Source organism: Rhinolophus hipposideros, assembly GCF_964194185.1.
Source record: "Rhinolophus hipposideros genome assembly, chromosome: 8".
Lineage (NCBI taxonomy): Eukaryota > Metazoa > Chordata > Mammalia > Chiroptera > Rhinolophidae > Rhinolophus > Rhinolophus hipposideros.
The window spans coordinates 14968998-14986602 of NC_138054.1; positions in this window are offsets into that span (position 1 = coordinate 14968998).

Here is a 17605-nt window from a genome sequence, read left to right on the forward strand (position 1 = left end):
GGTGGACAGGGAGTAGGAAGGGAAGGGAGCAGTAGTTAGTACTTCTTGAGCACTGAGTCATTGTAGCAAGTAATTTACACATATGCTATCTCTCATTTAAGCTTGACAACAGGCCGGGTAATGAGAACACTGAGGCACCAAGCTTCCAAGTCCTCTGAGGGGCAGAAGTAGGATTCACACCCAGGTGGGCTCCACCTGAGGCCACGCCTGAACCATTGCACGCACTGCCCTGCCGAAAGGCAAAGAAGAGAGCAGCTCTGCCCTCTTGCCCTGAGGTCTCGGCGGCACCTGTGGGCACCAGCAGTCCTCATTGGCAGTTCCATCCACGCAGCTGCAAGGCCACCTGTGGTCATGACCCCTGGAGTCAATGCTGCGATGCTGCCTGGACCAGTATTGTCCCAAAGCTTGTCACTTAGTAGCAGGGCCTCTGCTAGTCTACACAGTAACACTAGTTCTGCTACGTTAAAGAGCATCATAGAAGTGTCTTATTTACAATTACTGTATAGACTAGCAGAGGCCCTGTGTCAATTTGAAAAAGCCACCCCTTCTGGGTGGACCAATTAGAAAAAGACGTCCATTCCATGGAGTCTGTGAGCGGAGCCTCCCGCAGGGCACAAGTTGGGGGGTAGTCCTTCCTGGTCTCTTACTTTTTTTGCACAAACTGCACAGCTCTCTGTGGGTCTGGTGGGGCTGTGAATGAGGGAGAGGGAGAGAATGGAGGCGGAGTGGCTGGGCCCAGGCATCCATCTGGGTGGAAGGGCAGCTCAGATTTGTTCCACAATGTAGACAGTAAACCGTGTCAGGCATGGATTCTCCTCTTTCAATATCGAGCATTGAATTATTCAAAAGCGCTTTGATTGGAGAGCTGGTCTTCCCCATTCCTATTAATCAAATGGCTAAAGCATAAATTGGCTTTCAAAAGGTAGTTAGAAATGAATTTTATCCTTTAAAAAAGGAAGAAGAAAAGATGAAGTGCCAACCACAAATCTTCACAATGAAATACCCAGGAAAGATAGACAGTAATGATAAATAGCAAAACCTTTGTATTGATAATATGCCTGGCCATGACTGGTTCAACGCCTCTTTCCATATTTTTAAATGTACTCATGCCTCTCAACCTGCCTGTAAGATAGGGTGGGCAGAAACATTATTATTTTTAAAAAACGACAGAAAAATGAAATGCCTGTAAAAGTTCACACAACAAATTAGCATCTAAGAGAGATTAGAATTCACCCTCCTCATGCTGCTGGAAAATGACCCAAAATGGCAGAACAGAAGCCAAGATTTAAGACCCACATTGCTCATGAGACTCTTGGATGAATATGCCTGGCAACCGAAACGAATGATGCTCCATTTATTATTATTATTAATAAACATCACAGCACCTACATCCCAGAAACCATCTACAACAGACTTCACTGCCTATCTTGCCACAGAGGACTCACCGGCTTCCAGAAAAAGCTCAGAGCCTCCAGGGTTGGCATGCAACAAATGTCTGAATGACCCATTAGATACTGTATTTGCCCGTTAATAATAATAACAATTTCACTTGGAGTTTACTGCTCATGGGAAACTGTGCTAAGCATTTTGTGTAGTTCATCTTTCAAAACTTTTGCCACACCTTGTAAAGAAAGTATCATTGTCTCCATGGAACACAGTCATGAGATGACCCATCCAAGCCTGTGCAGCTGGTTAGAGGGCAAAGCTGAGATGCGAACCCAGGGCTACCACTGGACTCCAAAGACAGGGGTCTTAACTTACATGCTATGCTCCCTCTGACCAAAGTATGTCCCTAAAAATTTAAACACTGATTCTTTTCCACATCCTGGCAAATACTAATAAATGCTGCGGTCAGGGTTCTCCAGAGAAACAGAACAAATAGGATATATAGGGAGATATGTAAGAGGGCATTTATTATAGGGATTGGCTTGCATGGTTAAGGAGGCCGAGAAATCCCACAATCAGCCATCTGCAAGCTGGGGAGCCAGTAATTTAGTTCGAGTCCAAAGACCGCAGAACCAGGGGAGGCAATCGTGTAAGACCTAGTTAGAGTCCAAAACGCCCCACAACCAAGAGCATTGATGTCCAAGGGCAGGAGAAGATGAATGTCCCAGCTCAACAGAGAGAGCGAATTCACTCTTCCTCAACACTTTGTTCTCTTTGGACTTTCTATGGGTTGGTTGATGCCCACACACATTGGTGAGGATGATCTTCTTTACTCAGTCTACCTATTCAGATGCTAATCTCTTCCAGAAACACCCCCACAGACACACCCAGAAATAGTGTTTTACCAGCTATGGCATCCTTTAGTCCAGTCAAGTTAACCTAAAATTAACCATCACACCAATTTAGTTCCAAACCAACATTTTCAATGAAATAGACTGGATTAGACCAGACTAGATAATATCAAAATACATCCCGGACAATAAAGGTAGTTAATGTTTTGTGAAACAGTTGTTTCAAATTGTGCGTGTGCGTGTGTGTCTGTGTGTGTGCACGTGTGTTTGCACATACATACATACTACTGGTTGGTGATATAAAGTGCCTTTTTGTGGTTCACAAAAGGAAAGCCTGGGAAGCACAGATTTAGGGGCCAGTCCTTGCTTCACTCAGCTTCCTCAAGCTTCCCTTCTCCTACTCATGGCCACTTCAGAAAGACACCCGGCATCCTGGAATACACCTAGGCGGTAATGGTGGTGTGTTTAGTAAATATTGACAGGAAAAACTAAAAGTCTTCCTTTCCACTCCACATGCCTCCTGGGTTTTAGTTGATTTCCTTTTTTCCTTTTTAATTGCGTGTGGGCCTTGTGTTATAGGAGCTGGTTGTAAGGTCTGCGTGATCCAAAGTTGATAGGGCAAACCTGGGGTGCATAAGTGAGTCCTGTGGGGACAAGAGGTGGGGAGGGAGGGACTGGCTAGATAACTAATAATTCAATAACTGAGGCTTCGAGTCGCCTTGGAACTTGCAAGAGTGCAAAGAGAACTTTTAAACTTTTAAATCAAGGGCATTGTCTTTGCTGAGTGAATTTATATCTGAGCTAAGCCAGCTAAGAACATGACACCCACTGTGAATATGATTCAAAGTATCCAGTGTATGCCTCGAAGCTCTGTATCCCACTGGAGTCAAGTTCAATGGTACATGGGCTGCAGTAGAGAAAGGAGAAGCAGAAGGCCTCACTGAGAGGAAGAGGCTGAGGCCAGACACACACACACTCACACACAGGCACACACACACATCTGTAAAAGGACACTCTTATCCTTCAATCCCATTTTCAGAATCCCAGTGGTAGCAGCAAGGAAAGAAATATGAATGGACCAATAATAGGCAGGGGCTGGGATGAAGGGCAGCTATGCTGGGTGCAGTAAGTTCCCTCCCTCTCTGTCTTAGTCAATTCCAGCTGCTGTAACAAAATACCACAGACCGCGCAGCTTAAACAACAGATATTTATTTTCTCACAGTTTTGGAGGCTGAAAGTTTGAGATCAGGTGCCAGCACAGTCGGGTTCTGGTGAGTACCTGCTTCCTGGCGTACAGACGACTGCCTTCTCCCTGGGTGCTCGCATGGCGGACAGAGAGTCAGTGAGCTCTCCGGTGTCTCTTATAAGGACACTAATCCTATCGGATCTGGGTCCTACACATTCAGCTTAATTTAATCTTAATAACTTCTATAAAGGCCACATCTCCAAACACAGTCACATCAGTGTTGGAGCTTCAACATATGAATTTCGGGGGGTGTAATTCAGTCCGTAGCACCTTTAGTCAGCACACACCCTAACACTACACTGACTCATTTGTCCTTCATTCACACAAGCCAAGAATCCTGGGAGCCCTGCCAGCTGAAAGTGTTACCTGGATGGAGAAAGTAGGTATAGAAGTTAGAACCCTCCCCATTTGCAGGGACAGAGGCTCAGCCTGATGTGTTGAGAAGAATTAACTGATTCTGTTGTGGATTTCCTGTCAATTTCCCATCCAGCAGCCATCCTTTTGTTTTCCCCATGACTAAGATGAAAAATTAAAATACAAACCTCACAGGCATACGTTACACAGATCTCCAGAGGGTGCGATTATAAGGGTCTCTCAGTCTCTAACTCATACATTTCGGGAACGCTTGAATTTTTAACCAGTGTGATGAATAACTTTGTAATTAAAAAGGTAACACTTTATAAAAACACTTTATAAAAACACACATAGTAATAGCACAAGCGACTCACTGAGTAAATATATACAAGGGTGATGAAAGCTCTTGGCTCACATCCTATAAAGTGCTGTGAAATGGTGGGATTTGGAGAAAAGGACACCTCTGAGGAGATTTCAGAGAGAAGAGTGAAAAGACTATTTCTCTACACAGAAAGAAAGTCAGAGAAACAAGTTAGCTATGTATTAAATGTAGTGACGAAGCCCGCCTGGAGGCTTCTGACTGGAGGCAAACTTCGACAGGAGCCACGGTAGAAACTTCTAGAACCTTCATGATTCCTGGGAAGTCCTGCTACCTAATTAGGTAGGGGGCTGAGTTGTCACAACGCAATCCCCTGACTCCCTTTCCCACCCCATACAGGGTGGCTGAAATCTGTGACCACTCTCAGCTGTGTCCTAAGTCCAAATAAAGCGTCCTGTCAGTAGAGAAAGCCATTCAAAGCTGCCAGAGTGGAAACTGCAGCCCTGGAACGATGAAAGGGCTTTATTAGAGCCCTAAGTGTGGGCAGTGGGAGGACACTGGGCCTCGACTTTATTAAACCATAGCTCTTCCCCGCTGCAACCTTGTTATTGCCAGACCTATTGTGAGTCTGAATGAGGGGCTGAGGGGAGAGCTTTCCAAAGGAAAGATAGGTCCGAAAACGGGAGGGGGTGCCTCTACTTATCAATGCCAAGAAAAGCTTAGGACTAATCGTCATATAAAGCATAAACATTATACAGAAACTTGGAGACGGATGCTCCGGGGTTGCTGAGGAACCAGGCCACGCTCAGCTGCAGCTGGCACTTGAGCCCCATGTCTGGAAACAGCACTCTTGTGAATTCTGAGAAACAGCAAAGCCCTGGCTTTGAGGGCCCTTGTTCCCAGAGGAGTTTCTAGCACTTGTCTGCCAAGAGCTGTGGATCTTTCCAGCAAGAATGCCACTGGGAACCTAGGCAGCCCCCTGCGTGCTGAGATGTTCTCCACAGAAAAAGTCTCACTTTGCTGCTGTGAACTCCCTACCAGGCAACAGAGGGAAGGGCCTATCCAGAGTGCAAACCCTGGGAGGAAAAGAGCTCTGCAATTCCTGAAAAGGATTCCGAAGTTTCTGCTGACCGTCCTGTGCTGTCTCTCCCAGGTCTCCATTGGTTCCTTCCTCTGGCCAGTTGATCCTGAGTCTGTGCAACGATGGACAATTCAGGTCTGTCCAGTGTCAGCACACAGTGCAGCCCTGGGCCGAGGCCATGGATGGCCACCTCGCCCTTTGCAGCCCTGCAAAGCCTTTCTCTCCAAGCAGCATCCATCACCCATGACAACAGGGTACTTAGGGGCCAGCTTGAGTCTAGAAGCTGATGATCCGGTGGATCCTCTATTCCTGCTGCTGCCAAAGCCAAGCAAGGCCTGAGCATGTACGAAACAGGGAGTGGCAACCCTGAGCTGTCTCCTGTGTATTAATTTCCTGTGGCTGTAGCACCAAAATACCACAAACTGGCTGGCTTAAAGCAACAGAAATGGATTCTCTCACAGTGCGGAGGGCCAGAGGTCCAAAAGCAGTGTCCGCCGCGCTCCGTCTGAAGGCTCTCGGAGTGAATCCTTCCTCGCCTCTTCCAGCTTCTGGTGGCTCCAGGTGTTTTGTGACTTATGGCTGCATCATTCCAATCTTCGTCTCCCTCTTCACATCACTTTCTGCGTGGGTCTTATCTTCTGTCAGTCTCAAATCACCCTTTGCCTTTCTCTTGTAAGGACATTTCTCATGGGACTTGGGAGTCAGGAGCATTCAGGATGAGTTCCTCATCTCAAGATCCTGAACTTCATTGCATCTGCAAAGACCCTTTTTCTCCCCAGTAAGGTCATATTCACAGCTTCCGGTGGACATATCATTGTGGGGGCCATCATTCAATCCACTGTACTATAGTTGCCCATGTTGCTGAGAATGGAAATTAAGTCCTAGGAAATGGAGAAGGCGCAGTATTGTGATGACAGAGTGAACTGGGGAGTTGGTCAGATCGGGGTTCAAATTCTAGCTTCACTAGTTGTTAACTCTGTGATATTTGCCCTACGATTGTGGTCTCATGGACACAAGCCCCGCTGGCTTTCAGAGCAAGGTGTTTGGGGGGGGCCCATCCCTCAAAAGGAAGACTTAAAAGTTGGGGCACTAGATGTTGGGTCCAAATCCTTTGCAACTCAGACAGAAGCTGGGAGTTGTGAGTTCCCTCCTGATGATGTGTAGCTGTGCCAGGAGAGAGTATGATGGCAAGCCTTTTCTACCCATTTCAACGTGGGTATTTTCTCTTTCGTCCAATGTGTAGGAGTCGCTCACCTCTGTTTCTGGATTTCTTTCAGAAGGAGTTGTTCTGTGCATAGCTGTAGATTTGGTGTGTTCACGGGAAAAGATGAGTTCTGGAACCTTCTATGTCTCCATCTTGGACCAGAACCCCACTTTGCACTTTCTTAAGATGCAAATGAGCCCGAGTCTGTGAAAGTGCTTAGTAAACTATAAAAGGCCATGCAGAGGAGGAAACACAAAGACACGGTGGTTTCTCAGGTCAGGCATCTGGAAGTCCCAGCCCTGATTTGCATCTTTCCTGAGCACATTGGAGTGGCTAGCATCTGCTGCTCACGGCTTATACTTTACAAATATAAACTCTTCTGATCTGTTGCTACAGTGAGTTGTCTCACTGCCACAAACTGCTCTCTCTGCTTTATTTTTAAATTGCTTGCTTAGACCCAAGTTCTCAAACGGGGAAATGATTCAAGCACTTGCAAAAGACAGTTACTTAGGGGTGTGGGAGTGATAGGTGGTGGGCGGGTCGGTGGCTCGGGTGGTACCCTGGTCACTCTGGGGAAGGATACCGAGTTGCTAGGGGTTTGCCACAGTGGGCCTGTCCTCTGAGCAGGGCCCCCACATTGTAGACTTCTCCCCGAGCCTCTCCCGACCTGAGTCCCTAGGAGAGACATGTGAGTATTAGGGCCTTTGAGAAGAGTCTCTACTAGGTCAAGACTGGACCACGACTGTCCCTCCAGGACAGGACAGACCCTGGCCCCCGTGGCTTTGTCTCAGTTCCTCTGAGAGAGGTGATTCTAATGCACATTCAGAGACCTGCTCAGACGGAGCAGTTAAACCTGCCGGCACAACTGTGATGAACATGGGAGGAGACAGTGAACGGAAGTGAAGTACGTCTGCAATCAAAAGGGGGAAGGAGTGGGACAGTTCATATTAATCCTAAGAACCAATGTGTGGAGTTTGATTTGATATGGAGATGCATCCAATTTGTTGGAATATGATATTGTAAGACAGCACTGCTTCTATGCACAGCAATCTTTGAAACCCAGCAGGACACTTATTGCCCTAATCGCTTCTTCTCTTCTCGTCTCAGTTATTATTTCACATGCTCCTAGTCTATGGAAGGTTCAATGCCAAGCAATTAATAAATATTATCATGAAAAGCCTTCATAAAACCTTGTGAAATAGACATTGTTATCCCATTTTACAGTTGAGAAAAACCGAGTTCAGAAATCATCCTTGTTCTGAGTCATCCAGCAGTTGGGAGTAAAAGGCCAGGATTGAAAATCATTCTTCCTAGCTACTGAACCCCTAATCTTCCTACTTACAAATATTGTACCTCCTTCTTTGCTCTCTTTTCTTGCTAACCAGCAAAGGGCCATATTCATCATCATTGCATTTCTTAAACGAATAAGATTTGAAAGTGCATATTCAAAGTATGTTCATCCAGTAAAGATTTACTGAATTCCTACCATGTGCCAGGCACCATACTAGCATGACAGGGTGGTGAGCCACACACAAAACTAGAGGGAAAGTCCATCTCCCAGGTAATGTCCTCCCTTATTATACCACATTGCCTCTCCTATCGAGATGATAGGGTATAATCCGACAAAGTGCAGGCCAGAATGATTTAGACCTGAAATTCTTTTCCTATACATCAGAATCATGTGTGTCTCAGGAAAATACTTGACATCGCTGTGGATAAAATGGAGATTTCTCCAGTGGCCAAGGTGTCAGAAAACCTGGGTTGTGGCACGAACATTGCCTCCAAAGTAAGCTTTGCGACTCCCTGGACCTCAGTTTCCCCATCTGTCCAACCAAGGGGTTGGATGATGTGATCACTAGGTCCTGTTCTGCTCTAACATTTCACCAATTTGACTGTGTTCTCTATTTCAGTCCCTTCTCTAGACAAATGAATCCCGAGAGCCATTTTGAAAATTTGAGATATTGACTTGTTTTTCTTATCCTAGGCCCTAAGTTCTCCTGGTGATATACGACTTAATCAGTTGGTTTTGTTTCTGCACCTCTGATTCATTTGTCATTTGCAGACGCTTTACCTTTATCTTTGTTAGTAATGTTCAGTTCTGTAAGAGACATGCGCACAACCAAAATCTAGAGGTATACTTAATTATGAGCTATATGTTTTCCTTGAAATGCAACAAACAAATCAAAAAACTGAAAATTGAATCCTTCTTTCAAGTAGGAGGACTGCTCACATTATTAAAAAGAGAGAATAAAAGTGAATGCAACATATTTTTGTTTGGTAACTCTGTATTTCCATACAATCAGCTTACTTTAACACGAGATGCAACAATTTTTAAAAACCCATTCAAGTTGGTATAGTGTGTTTAAGATAGGGGCCAGGTTCAAATTTTCGTTTTCCTTAACAACTTCAAGAAAGGTATTTTTTTTCTCTTCCTGGTGATTTGCTGACTGTAAAAGTCTGTGTTCATTATGTGCCAGATATATAATTTATACTGTTTCTAATCCTTCAAAAATTCTTCAAAAACAGCTATTACTGTGCCCATTTTATGGATGGGGACACTGAAGTCCAGGGAAGGTATGCCATTTAAGCAAGACCATCTGGATGGAATTTGGCAGATGTAGGATTCAAGCCTAGTTCAGTTTAAATCCAAATGCTAACACTTTCTCCACTATATGTGCTTCTGGAAGGGGGAAAACATGGACAAATATCCATATGGGTTAAAATGTGTTCAGGAACAAGCAAGAAGAAAGTGGTTTTCATAAGGCTGTTTTCTCCACAAAATATGGAGGCAGAATAGACTGGTTCCAGCTCACAACAAGAATCTTTTGTATGAATTAGACAAAGGTACCCTCCTCCTGGCAGGTGCAGCCCGACATGCAAATGTCTTCTTGAGTGCAGCAGGGCTGCCCCTCCCACACCTCACTTGCATAGGGGACCCTGACATAGGGAACAAATTGCACATAGCTTCTCTGTGGATAGAGAAGGGAGGTACAAGAGGTGGCTATAGGTGACCAGGAGGGTCTTGCAATGTTGGAATGGTTGGCGACCAGAAGAATACTGCATTATTTATTACATAATCTTCAAATATTTATACTTCTCATTCTCTCTTTTCTTTTGCAAATATTTAGCGGGCAGAGGGAAACTCTTCTTACGTTTGAAGAGGTTTAGCCTGATTTCTGGATGCCAAGTTCAGTCAGAAACACCAACCACACCTCCCAGAGCTGGTCTGGCTGAAAGCCAGGACAAAACTAATGCATTATTCTTATTGTTACTCAGTTGTCCCAAAGATAGTTCAAGTAGTCTTGTCTTAAAGGTATTCAACTCTAATAACTTGGCTGCCAATCTGATAACGTGCACCCTTGAGCGTCTGCTGCTCCTCAGTTTTTCCATATCCTCCAGTTTCTTTGCCTCTTATAGGTCTCTGCTAAATCTACAATCAACCTGTGTGATATTTGGCCTTTGGTTAATAATAGTAAATAAAAAAATAATAGTGATAATAATAAAAATATGAGGGAGAAAGAGGAAAAAGAAAACAAAATCATATAGACTAAGGTAAGCTCTGTTACAAATAGGGAAGATGAAGGAAGGGGGTAGTCCTCAGGAGGAGAAAGAGATGTTTTCACAAGTAGAAGGAGGCAACTTTGAGCTTTAAGGGGCTGACCAGAAAACTCTTGGCAGAGTGTTTTATTTGGAAATCATCTTAATGATTGAATAAAGATGCCTAACATTTGTAAAGATTTTACATTCCTCATGCACCATCACATTTACTGGTAGGAACAGCCTTCTCAGGTACATGTTAGCAGATGCCCATTTTAGAGATTAGCAAACTGAGGTTAGGGAGGTTAAGTAACCTGGAGTTGGCTGGTGACAACTCTCTTATGACTTGCAGATTTCTAGCCTCTTAGGGGGCAAGACCCAGCCCAGAATTTGACATTAATAGGTGTTTCATAAGTGTTTCTTTTAGGAATAGGTGAAATAAGTTTAATAGCGGAAAAATAAATGAATCATGTTACAAATATGGGGGAAATGTGTGTATGTGCATGTGCACGTGCACTTGTGCGTATGTGCACTGAAAAGAGGTAGTGGGGAGGGGCAGGGGAAGGTGAGAGTCATGGAATCTACAGGGGAAATGAGCTCATGTGTCTAACTGCACAGAGTGCTTCCTGTAAATAAGAGAGAGAAAATCATTGGCAACTCTTGGCATCAAACTGGAACGTGTGGAAAAGCTTATCGAAGTCACTCAGTGAGCGTTGTGGCTGAGATGGAGTTCTAGTTCTGTCCTTTGTTAGAAAAACCCCAACAAGAAGCTTGGAAGGTGCTAGTCAATTTATTCCTTCTAGTGAAAGGCTTTTGCCTCCGCAGTTCCAGATTGCTCGAGAATAAACTGGGCAAGAGGCAATGGTCAGTGGAGTAAGGATGCGAAAGTCCTCTTTCGCCATCCCTCAGCTCTTCTTACCATAAATTGTGGATTGAAACTGGATTTAAAAATTAACATAATTAAAATAACATACTTTAAAAAACAAGTTCCAGCATATGGAATATTGGTGTATTCTCTCTCTCTCTCTCTCTCTCTCTCTCTCTCACCTTTCCCTGATTACCTCTCCCTGCCACTCTCTCTAGTTTTCCCTCTTTCTTCCTTCCCATTCCTTCCACCTCACCTCATACATTCCTTTTATTCCAACTGATTTGTGATCCCGGGGAGCCATTTCAGCTGAAGCTGGAGCCCTTCCTTATGAATGTACATCTCAGGTGCTGTAGGACACTCCCAGAGTGTTTATTAATCAGCCCACAACACCATCTGTCATGACTTATGCTTAATTAGAAAACGGGCATTAAAACAGGGAGACACTGAATGGGAGGAGAGGGTGAGAGGAGCAGCAGAGGGAACACCGCCCACCAGAAACCACAACAGCAGTGTGGGCCCCTCAGGAAGGACCCCGGCAGGCCTTCAGGGTGAAGGATACAATGGGTCTGCAGCTCTGTTGGAAGGGACAGTGCGGTGGCTCTGAGGATCACTGGGCAGACCTACTGGTGGCAGGGATGTGGTGAGCCCTTCTCAGGAGGGCTCTGAGACGGACAAGTTACATGGGAGGAAAGGAAGTATCAGAGTGCGAATTTTAACTGACTGCTAGATGACTCTTAAGAGCACTCTTCCATAGCTAGGAAAAAACCAACAGAGAACCAGATCCTGTGAGCCGCATCTCTCTACCTGTGGCCCTTCCCTTCCCCGTGAGAAAAGCAAGCAAACTAGGTTTGCCAGCAAATTCAGTTCAATTAACCAGCCACATTTAACTTTTACAAAGTTGAAAACATTTTTAAATCTGCTTTGGATCCACAGACCCTGGAAGCCAGGAGAAAGGTCAATCTGATGACAAAATCCTGATTATCCTATCCTTGGTGTTTCTCCTATAAATGGGGTGCTGGAGAGATGCTGTGACAATTCTCAGTCATTGTTTCCTTCCTTTCAATAGAAAGTTTATCTACCAAAGTACTCGACTCACTCTTCGGGGACAATAGGGCCATAGGAAAATGGAGACTGTGAGTGTGTGTTGTATTTGTCACACACACACTATTTACGTGTGAGAGCCATGTCATATCCGCCGTACGTGTGTGCCTTAATGACTGGGTCGTGCTTGTATTTGTAGAGGCCATGTCACATAGTAGGCACTCAGTGACCAGTAAATAAAAATCTCAGTAGTCCCAGGGTATTTAACGGGGCTTCTGACACAACACAACATATACGTACTAATTCTTTCTCACTGCTTTGAGTGGCTTCAAACATTTTTTATACCACTTTTCTGAGAGTTGTTTCTTAATGTAAGTGTAGCATTACAACAACTCCCCTCTTGATTTGCTATGCAGTAAAATTTCCTTAATTGGGCCCAGCATTTTGGAATTTATATTCATTAAAATGCAGTGATTTTATTGGGTAAGAAGTTTGAATGAAGGGTTGTAATTTAGAAATCTGTACTTTTATGAGATCTACACATATAACATAGTGTTTGTGTAAATTGTACTTAGGTTCATTTGGCTAATTTTCCTTATTAGTACCTCATTCATTCCTGAGTTTATAGCAAAAAAAAAAGAAAAAGAAAAATACTATAACATAATCATCAGGATTTCTTTTTAAAAATCCTGGAGTTAAGAGTGTTTTTCAAAAATCATTTCAAATGAGACTCACAATCACCTGTCTTTCAAAATCATAAGGTTTTACTCTATTTAATTCAGGTTCCTCAGCAGCTGTCTTGAGATATCTGAGAAATAAACTAGCCAAAGCCTCTGGAAGGAGATTTGGTTGCTCAAAGTGACAAAGCCGAAGTTATGTGTTTCTGGACAGTTTGGTGGATGGCGTTACCACCGACATGCCTCCTTTCAGACCCAATATGGCCAAGAGAAATGTCACTTTTTCTAGGTACTATAACTGCTGCCTGATTGTTGCTTTTGTTCCCTCCCTGAACCAGTTATTACTTTTCCTAGAGCAACGAAGGAGAGGTGGGATTGTCACCTTTTTCCTACAATTTAGGAGTCTGAACATCTTTTTTTAAAACTATTTTATTTATTTATTTATTTATTTATTTATTTATTTATATAAGTGTGTTTGTCCAGGACCCATCAGCTCCAAGTCAAGTGGTTGTTTCAATCTAGTTGTGGAGGGCGCAGCTCATAGTGGCCCATGCGGGGATGGAACTGGCAACCTTGTTATTAAGAGCACCATGTTCTAACCAAATGAGCTAAGCGGCTGCCCCTGGGCACCTTTTTATGAGGCTTTGTTAAGGGTGTTTTGAGGTTATGAGGTGGTGTGGTAAAGGGACATTTCTCTCCCTCCTCTGGAAAACTTTGCTAGAGCCCCTGCTGGATCTGAACTAGTTGTTTTTGCTCTCTTAGCACACGTAGGAGCAACATGCAAAAACAGGAGTGTTTGAGCCTACAAAGGCTCAGTTTAGGTCCCAGTGCTAAAATTTATAACCATAGGCAAGTTTCTGAACATCTCTCAGTCTATTTTCTAAAACAAAGGGGAAAATAAAACTTACTGGCGAGTAGTGGGAGGATTGGAGATAATACGCATCAACCATATGTAGTACAGAATAGTAAGTGCTCAAGAATGGTAGCTATGGGCAAACTAGAGCCCAGAGGCCAAATCTAGCTCACCGTTGCTGTGTACAGCCTGCGAGCTAAGAATGGAAAAACATCCATTCAATAAATGGAAAAACATCTGAAAGAGAATTTTGTGACATATAATAATTATGTGAAACTCAAGAGTCAGCTTCCACAAATAAAATTTTATTGTCATACAAACACACACACACACAAAAAGAATGGTAGCTATTTTTATTATTATAGCACTCCCACACTGTTCTGTGATCATGTTTACCTGTCTGTCATCTCCTCAAGAATGGGAGCTTTTTTAGAGGGTATTTCTCTATCCCTGCACCTGGCAATAAAACATGGCCCAGAGTGAACATTACACAAATGTTTTTTGGATGAATGAATCCATGAATCAACAGGAATGACCAGATCCATCTTTAAATAATCTGGCTTGGTTTTGCATTACTCAGCAAGCCTATTTCTTGGGACTTGAGTTAGAGACCATTCTAAACAATGAGGAGAAAGGAAAGGAACAAAATTAAGAAATCGGATTTCATATTTTGATCCTTGAAATGTAGCCTGCCCACAGACGACGATAAAACTCAAAGTACATAAGACGAAAGGTAACTGACTCTATCATGGGCCAGAACATGCACATTCGGAGCGTTAAAATGATATGTGCAAAATGAAAAATGAAAACACCGCAATCTTACAAAATCCTGATTATTTTGTCATTAAGAGAATCTTCCTCAACCCCCACGCATTTCTCATTTATAGGCAGGACAGTCACTATTTTCCTTCTAGATACCATTCATGGGAAGCATTCAGACCCTACAGAAACTTGCAAAATGAACAATTGTTGATATCTCCTTGGTAAAAAGAGAAAAACCCAAAGCTTTGATAGATTTTAAACTGCAGCTCTCCTGGGACACTCTAAATGCCTCATAAATACAGCTGGTGGAATATTGCCTATGTGTATTTCCACTTACACTCACCTTTGAGGTTCTGTTCTGGCCTCTTGAGAATCAATATACACAATAACAGAATTGCTGATGTATTAATCTTTTGTGCTGATCGAAGCATTTTTTCCTACCAAACTGAGAATAGGTCTGAGAGTGAAAGTGAAATCTAGACCACTATGAAAGCAATGGGGGGAAATTTTCATTTCCAGACTTTAGGAAATACACTAAGAATTTCTCTTTTTTCTGACCTCACTAAGGCACCCTGATGGAATACCCCGGCTTGCCCAGAGCCAGACTTCCGGTTATCATAAACATTCTCTATTCTGGTTTTGTGACCTTCGTAAAAGAAAGGCCTCCCTCCACGTGAAGCCCAGGTCAGAAGTTCCATTAGAACAAAAAGCCACACTCTCCAGAGCCAAAAGGCTTTCGTTACCATGCTGTGTCCTGTTATGACAAAGGGATATACTTTAGGTATCAAGAACTTGCCCATTTCATAAGGTGAAACTGATGGTGACTATCCACAGGTGGGGGAGGAAGGAAGCTGTCCCTTGGAGATGGATCTAAAGGCTAATGCCATTACCTAAATAGTCTGCGTGAAATTAGTAATGCAATATTGTGCTAAAATGGGTCCTGGGGAGAAGCAAAGGAAGAGGTGGTGGCCATGTTAAGTTGCAGTTTTAATTCCCCCCTCTAGCTTTTCTCAGAGTTGATGAGATGGACAGCACCTGGAGGGGAAAAAACATCAATTCCTTAATTTTGTTTGGGTTTTCTCTTCCTGATCCTTCTTAGAACACTAATAAGATTATGACCCAAAAGATACACAGATGAATGATACGTCATTTCCTCCAGCCAGAGTAGGAGTGAAGTTAAAGGGCAGGGACCCAGGAAGCAAGGCTTTGGGGTGAGAGTGCTAGGTCTTCCGTCTCTTCCTGGGCAAGTCGCTTCACCTCTAAGACCTAGGATCCTCTTCTTGAAAATGGCAATAATTAGGTCAACCTTTCTGGTGTAGGGGAGGACAAATATCTTTTTCCACTACTTTTCTAAGTTCTCAGCTGGGACCCCTGTGGGGGGGAAAAAGACAATAGAAAAGCACGCACATTTATTTAACGTAAGTTTTATGAGACACAGGAGCCGTCATGAGGAAATGAAGACCCAAAGAAACAGTGAGACATGGGTGTTGTTATGCTAGGTTTAATGAAAAATGGATAGTCAGGGAGAAGTGTGATAGGACTCAGCTTAAGTGCAGTGACCTGGGGGAGAGTTAGCAAGGTCTGTGTGTTCTGACTCTCTGTGACCCTGCCCCTTTACTTAAAGTATTCAATATGCCAAACTGCCATATTTTGGGGGTAATATGTGAGTATTAAACAAGATAATGTAAAGAAGTGGACTTTGTTTTGTGACTGCCCTATGGGAATCCTTCATTGTGTAAGTTCTGGGAGAGAGGCAGGATTCAATATACCCTCTCTCGGGTTCTCCCATCTGGGGTACAGATGCAAAATCACTCCTGGGGGCTGCCTCAGGAGTCCAGAATCTGTTGGTGGTGAGGCTGGGAACAAATCCCAACCAGAGTGATCCTGTGAAAAGAGCAAGACTGTGTCCCCATTGTCCAACTTTCCTTGGTTTCCACCCATTTTCAGAGCTTAGTTTTCTAGTCTTCATTCAGTGAACTTCTGACATTATTCCAATGCATTTCTTTTCTGCTTAGAGTTAATAAATTGGTCTTTTGCTTGAATCCAGGAACCCTGACCATTAATATCTGTAAAGTGAATAATACAGCCAGAGCACGTAGTAAGATGGTCATCAAAGCAGACACTCAGTTCATGATGCATATTACTGACGTAGATGATGTGGGATCTGCCGGCAGTTTCTTGGTGTGGGCCTCGGTCGTGTCTCGTGAAGCCGAAGAATGGACACACGGACCAGGGAGAGGCAGAGTTGTAAAGGAAGATAGTTTATTAGAGGCAGGAGAAGAGGTTGCAGCTCCCGAGCGGGAGGGGGTCCCGAATGGGGGTGCCCAGTGACTGAGGCAAACGCTCTTACTTTTATACCTTCTCTTATCTGTTTGGGGAAGGGGGTTGGAGGTTTCTAATTGAATTCATCTATAAGGTTTGTCCTATTTGCCCATCCTGAAGGGATTAACAAAATAACCCATTCCTATCTATCAGATCTGCTCCTTTGTCCGGCCAAAAGGGATTTGAGATTATTTATTAACCTTAAGGTGCGTTCTCATATCTTTGTCCTGGAGTGAAGGAGACATTCCAGAACCTGGAATTTCAGGATATGGCTGCCTTCTGTTTATTCCACCAGGGACGCCCCTGTCTACCTAGCAACATACTGACTAACCTGACTAACCTGTCTCATTACTAGCTTTGGTGTTCCAGGGTTCATATTTGATGCTTCAACTATTCAAATGTCCATGATGTGTCATTTTGCTGAGATACAAATTTAAATTGTCTTCGAAAGAATATACATGAGATTATTTCCTGTTTGATTTTTTTACAAGGAGCATACATTATTTGTCATCATCAAAAATAATATATTTCCATTTAAGAAAAGAAACATGGCTTCGATTTGAATTTGATATACTCAGAGGTAACAAAACTTTGGTGATTTAATGATCTCAAATTAATGACTAGCATGCCCAGGTTAGAGAGAAGTATATTTTGTAATGTATTTCAGAATGGTATTGCATGTGTGCCCAGGATCTTCTGGTGGAATTGACCAACTTTTAAAGAGACTTTAATGGTTAAAGAAACAAAGTCTAAGAAAATACAATTTAATATTCTGAGTTAAAGTCTGTGTTATAATGTATATTCAACTAATAATCTACTAATACTGCCACTTGGTCCATTCACAAACTTGAATATGCATGTACTTGATGCATGGAAAAACATCTTGTTAGTCAGCAAAGACCATGCTGGATCAGCATCACCTGGGAGCTTGGTAGAAATGCAGAATCCCAGGCCCCACCCCAGACTTACCAAATCATAATCTTCAGTTTACAAGACCCCTTGGTGACTCATCATTCCAGCATTATTTTTGCTGTACCTTAGGTCTTCCTTCTTTCTAATTTGTTGGTTCAATAGTCTACGCTGAGGGCAGCATGGCTGCCCTGT